A 6436-nucleotide genomic window follows, 5' to 3' on the forward strand; every position below is an offset into this window, starting at 1 on the left:
GTGAGCCACTGCACCCAGCCAAAATTAGGCAATTTTAAAGGTTGGGTAACAAAATCTCCTTAAGCTGATAAGCAACTTCAGCAAAGTCTCAGCATACAAAATCAATGTGCAAAAATCACAAGCATTCTTATACACCAATCGCAGACAAACAGAGAGCCAAATAATGAGTGAACTCCCATTCACAAAGAGAATAAAATACCTAGGAATCCAACTTACAAGGGATGTGAAGGACCTCTTCAAGGATAACTACAAACCACTGCTCAATGAAATAAAAGAGGACACAAACAAATGGAAGAACATTACATGCTCATGGATAGGAAGAATCAATATCGTGAAAATGGCCATACAGCCCAAGGTAATTTATAGATTCAATGCCATCCCCATCAAACTACCGATGACCTTCTTCACAGTATTGGAAAAAACTACTTTAAAGTTCATATGGAACAAAAAAAAGCCCGCATTGCCAAGACAATCCTAAGCCAAAAGAACAAAGCTGGAGGCATCACGACTTCAAACTATACTACAAGGCTACAGTAACCAAAACAGCATGGTACTGGTACCAAAACAGAGATATAGACCAATGGAACAGAACAGAGCCCTCAGAAATAATACTACACATCTATAACCATCTGATCTTTGACAAACCTGATGAAAACAAGAAATGGGGAAAGGATTCCCTATTTAATAAATGGTGCTGGGAAAACTGGCTAGCCATATGTGGAGAGCTGAAATTGATCCCTTCCTTACACCTTATACAAATATTAATTCAATATGGAATAAAGATTTAAATGTTAGACCTAAAACCATAAAAATCCTAGAAGAAAACCTAGGCAATACCATTCAGGACATAGGCATGGGCAAGGACTTCATGTCTAAAACACCAAAAGCAATGGCAACAAAAGCCAAAATTGGTAAATGGGATCTAATTAAACTAAAGAGTTTCTGCACAGCAAAAAAAAACTGCCATCAGAGTGAACAGGCAACCTACAGAATGGGAGAAAATTTTACAATCTACTTATCTGACAAAGGGTTAATATCCAGAATCTACAAAGAACTCAAACAAATTTACAAGAAAAATAAAACCACCCCATCAAAAAGTGGGGAAAGGATATGAACAGACACTTCTCAAAAGAAGACATTTATGCAGCTAACAGACACATGAAAAAATGCTCATCATCACAGGCCATCAGAGAAATGCAAATCAAAACCACAATGAGATACCATCTCACACCAGTTAGAATGGCGATCATTAAAAAGTCAGGAAACAACAGGTACTGGAAGGATGTGGAGAAATAGGAACACTTTTACACTGTTGGTGGGACTGTAAACTAGTTCAACCATTGTGGAATACAGTGTGGCAATTCCTCAAGGATCTAGAACTAGAAATACCATTTGACCCAGCCATCCCATTACTGGGTATATACCCAAAGGATTATCAATCATGCTGCTATAAAGACATGTGCACACATATGTTTACTGCGGCACTATTCACAATAGCAAAGACTTGGAACCAATCCAAATGTCCATCAATGATAGAATGGATTAAGAAAATGTAGCACATATACACCACAGAATACTATGCAGCCATAAAAAAGGATGAGTTCATGTCCTTTGTAGGGACATGGATGAAGCTGGAAACCATCATTCTCAGCAAACGATTGCAAGGACAAAAAACCAAACACTGCATGTTCTTGCTCATAGGTGGGAAGTGAACAATGAGAACGCTTGGACACAGGAAGGGGAACATCACACACTGAGGCCTGTTATGGGATAGGGGGAGGGGGATGGGATAGGATTAGGAGATATACCTAATGTAAATGATGAGTTAATGGGTGTAGCACACCAACATGGCACATGTATACATATGTAACAAACCTGCACGTTATGCACATGTACCCTAGAACTTAAAGTGTAATAAAAATAAAAAATAAAAAGATAAAATAAAGGCTGGGTAAAGATGTTAGCAGGTTGATATAAAAGGAAGGAAGAAATGGAGAGCACATCTGGTACACAGAGCAGCATTAACCATGGCAAAGTGTTGGGAAAGTTGAACAAATATTTAGGAACCTGCTTATAATTCACTTCAATTACAGCACAAGAATCACATAGGAGAAACAGTGGAGATAAAGGAAAAATGAATAGCCCTGTTTTAAGGGAGAACACTGAAAACAATTAATGTTGGACTAAGATGCATGTATTTAATGACAGAAATACACTGAAGATTTTATTGGAATTTTAAAAACAGAAAATGACATCATTGTTACCTAAATTAAAAAATATCAATCCTATGAAATGGAAGTCACATGCAAGATTAATGACAGGAGGAGACACCAGGGTCCATCAGATGTCCAGGATGGATATTCAGGACATGTAGCAGAGAATCTTTAGAAAAGTGACTAGTTTGTGAGGGCATAAAGGAAGAAAAAGGGTCAGAACAATTTTTGAGTTTCAATTCTACAAAGTTGTCACATAGGGTAGTTTGCAGAATGGGTAAAAAGGGCAAAAGAGAAGACAATATAGTGTTTGTTCTCATTTGGTTCACAATGGACACATAAAGGAAAATGTTCTCCAGATATCCAGTGAAAGATTTTGGCAAGCAGTGGAAAATGTAGCTTTTGTATTCAGGAGGTCATCAGGTATAAAGGACAATTTCTGTGTGAGATTTACAGGGAAGTCGACAAGGCTTGACTAAGAAGCAGAATGGAGGATCGGGTAAGCTGGGGAACATGTGGAGTTAGCGTGATCTCCAAGTTTACATGACATTTCTAGGAACAGGAGAAGAGATGAGAGACATGAGGAATTATTCAAGTATGAGAAATAGCAAAATGCTCAAGTAGATGAGAGAGAAAATCACAGAGAAGAAATGTCTGAAGAACTCTATTAACTGGAACCATTTAAAAATGACTAGGGTAATTCCTTGCTGACAAGCTCATTTTCTAGAAATGATGTCATATGATGCAACAACCTTTACTTCTAGCTTCTCATCTATAAATAACCTTGAGAATCTTAAAAAGTGAAAATAAAGTTTATCTTCTAGCTTAAAGGAAAATATCTGTGTTCATGTGAGGCAGACTCTTGCTTTGACCCTTAGTACATGGAACACGTGTGTTCTAAACACACGTGCCATAAACAGGTGTGGCTTCATCAGGGTTCTCTTTCTTTCTTTTCTTTAACAGTGTAAAGAGGTGCTTTTTTGTACATTGTATATATGTAACATTAGGCAAAATTATTTAAAGTCAATAAACTTTTATTCGAGGAATTCCATATTATGATTTCTTTCACTGCCCATCAAGGTCACTTTAGATCCCCTAAAGAACTGGTGTCAAAATTTATCTTCAAAATATTTATCTTCATATTGGCCCTTTTTAATGAAACTGATGCTTATTTTAATCCAGTTGTCCTGTCACCCCATAATTATTTTATTTTGGTTTCTGTCATCTCCTTTTCACATGGATATACTGATGAAGACTTCACAACTCACCTATGGAAAAATCAAGAATCTTTGGGGTCTAATTTCTTCAACCAATGTACTTTAGGGTCATTTATAGTACAGGTTGACCTGCCTGATTCTCAATTTGAAACCCTAAGCAATCACACTCAAGAATAGTACAGACGTGTGGAATATGCCTTTAACTACAGACATCATGTTCCCAAGATGAAAGCTTTTTAAACAAAATGCCATGTTATCTATCAAGTCAACATTAATTTTGGAATACAAAATCAATACAGCTGATGATTCCCTCATATCCCATACTTTTTAACTATCTATTCTACAGTCTTAGAATCAACCTTTTTAAATTAAGAATCAGGTTCTGTCTTTGCTGCCCAGGCTGGAGTACAGTGGTGCCATCAAAGCTCAGTGCAGCCTCCAACTCCCGGACTCAATCCTCCTGCCTCAGCCTCCCCTTCCTGAGTAGCTGTGACTACAGGCACATGTCCCTATACCCAGCTAACTTTTAAATTTTTGTGGAGATAAGATGTTACTTTCTTGCCCAAGCTGATCTTGAACTCTTTACTTCAAGCAATTATTCCATCTCAGTCTCCTAAGGTATGGGGATTGCCAGCATGAGCCACTGAGCTTGACCTGGAACCAACCTCTATGGTTATCAATACTCTCATCAGTTAACTGTCTCAGGTATCATAATATCCCTTCTTACATGTATCAAAACTCATACTTAACAATGACTTCCAGTTCGCAAAAGAGGATTTATTTTTCACATCCATCTGTCAGTCTTTGTCCACAAGTTAAACAAAAACAAACATAAGTGCAGTCACTGGGGTTTTCTTGACCACTAAACTCCAAACATCATCTTTGCCTGTGTGACCAAGAAAACAAATTCTAGCTGGACTTTTTAGTAGCTATAGAGAATGACAACCAGCAAAGCTACTCAAAAGATAAAAAGGAATGTTTGAATTGACTCCTAATAATTACTCCTATTACCAAATGGTGTTCAGTGATTGTTTTCTCCTGTTTCTCAGTTTTTCACATGCTTTCTGATTATAATAAATTTATGTGCAGCAGGGGAAGAATGTAGTATGAAGAACTTAGTTATTTCCATGATTGTTGCAGAAAATAAAGGAACTAACGAGTTGAAGAAAACTAGTCTGTGTAACAGATTTTGTGGCCTTTGAAATTATTTCAAAAACTCATAAAGTGTTTTTGTTTCATTCATTTCATTTATTTATTCTAAAGATTTACTCATTAAATATTTAATCAAATTAAATAACTAATATAATAAATAGCATTTAGGCTGTGTAGAATAGTCTGGAGAAAAAAAACAAAGATAAAGAATGCATGGACTCTGCCCTCAGGGTGCTTCTGGTCTCACAAGAAATATAAGGCATAAACAAGAATAACTACAATGCTAAGTAAAATATTGTCAAGATCAACTTTCATTTCTCTTATAGAGTAACTGGTGTCATCAGTATGACCTTTCCATCATAAACAACTGTAAAAATGAAACACAGGCACTATAGGGGTGTGATACTTGAAAGAATGAAAAGACAGAAAGTGAGCTCTCTGATGGCTCTAGCCTTTTGCCTGGAGGCACTTTCTAGAAATAATGCAGAGATGTGCTGTCCACGCAGAGAAGAGCGATCTCACTGAGATGGGTAGTTAGAAATCAGAGTTCAAGGCTGCCAGGCAGGCTGTATGTACAGTACCGGAAGAAGTGGTGCTGAGAAGCAGCCATGGAAACGTACATAGCTTTCTCCTTAAGTTCTTAGAAGAATACCAAGCAGCACACAGAGACCTCACTGAAAAACCAGGCATTTATCTGAGACCTCGGAGTGCAGTAGAAGTGCGTCTATCTACTCCAGACCCATAAGACTGACTTTTTTTCTCTTTTGTTTTTGTTTTTGTTTTTAGACGGAGTCTCGCTCTTGTTGCCCAGGCTTGAGTGCAATGGTGCAATCTTTGCTCACTGCAACCTCTGCCTCCTGGGTTCAAGTGATTCTCCTGCTTCAGCCTTCCGAGTAGCTGGGACTACAGGTGGGCAACACCATGCCCAGCTAATTTTTGTATCCAATCTCTTGACCTCGTAATCCACCCACCTTGGCCTCCCAAAGTTCTGGGATTACAGGAATGAGCCACCACGCCTAGCCAAGACTGAGTTTATATCCACCTTTACAAAGCTTTTATAGACCATTGGAAAATGAAGCCCAACTGTTAGTAAACGGTCTACCAAAAAAAACCAAACCATCACTCTAAAAAAAAATTGGCTTTTGATAAAGTGATATCCACCATAATTTTCATCTTAATTACTAGATGTAAAAAGTGACCAATAACTAATGAATTTTTTGAAAGTCATTAATTATAGACCCAGAAATGACAAAGGAGTTGGAATTAGCAGACAAATGTAAAGAAACTAATGAGCTTAATGACTGAACAGATGGGGAATCTCAGTAGAGAAATGGTAATTGTAGAAAATGTTTACATGGAAATTCCAGACCTTAAAACCTAAAATATCTAAAATTAACTAGTTAGTTAACCACTTAACTAATTAGTAAATTGGATACTGTGGAAACAATATCAGAAAAGCTGGGGAAATCACATTAAGAAATAACAAAAATGAAGCACATAGAATAAAAATGCTGAAATATTAAATAATGACAGTCTTAAAGACAGTGGGGAAATATCCAATGTTCTCACATACATGTAATTGGACTCCTAGGAAGAAAGGAGAAATAAATTGAGATAGAAAATGTTTTTGAAGAAATAGCCCCAAATGTTCCAAATTTGCTGAAAATATAAACTCTTAGATCCTAAGCATTCAATAAATTACAAGCAGATTGAACATATACACAACAATAAAGAACTTGTATAACTGCCATCTCTGAAAAAAAAAATGATAAAAAGCAAACTTGTTTTTCTTTTTTTTTTTTTTTCAAGACAGCCTCACTCTGTCACCCAGCCTGAGTGCAGTGGGACAATCTC

General features: G+C 36.9%; 1 non-coding gene across 1 annotated transcript; it reads right to left on the reverse strand.

The window, feature by feature from the left end:
- Nucleotides 1-4142: 4142 nt before the first annotated feature.
- LOC117085630 lies at nt 4143-4270 on the reverse strand. The gene has a single exon (XR_004438028.1). It is a non-coding gene; the product is annotated as a small nucleolar RNA SNORA40 (small nucleolar RNA).
- Nucleotides 4271-6436: the final 2166 nt, after the last annotated feature.

This window comes from Trachypithecus francoisi, unplaced genomic scaffold (genome assembly GCF_009764315.1).
Source record: "Trachypithecus francoisi isolate TF-2019V2 unplaced genomic scaffold, Tfra_2.0 Contig00569, whole genome shotgun sequence".
NCBI lineage: Eukaryota > Metazoa > Chordata > Mammalia > Primates > Cercopithecidae > Trachypithecus > Trachypithecus francoisi.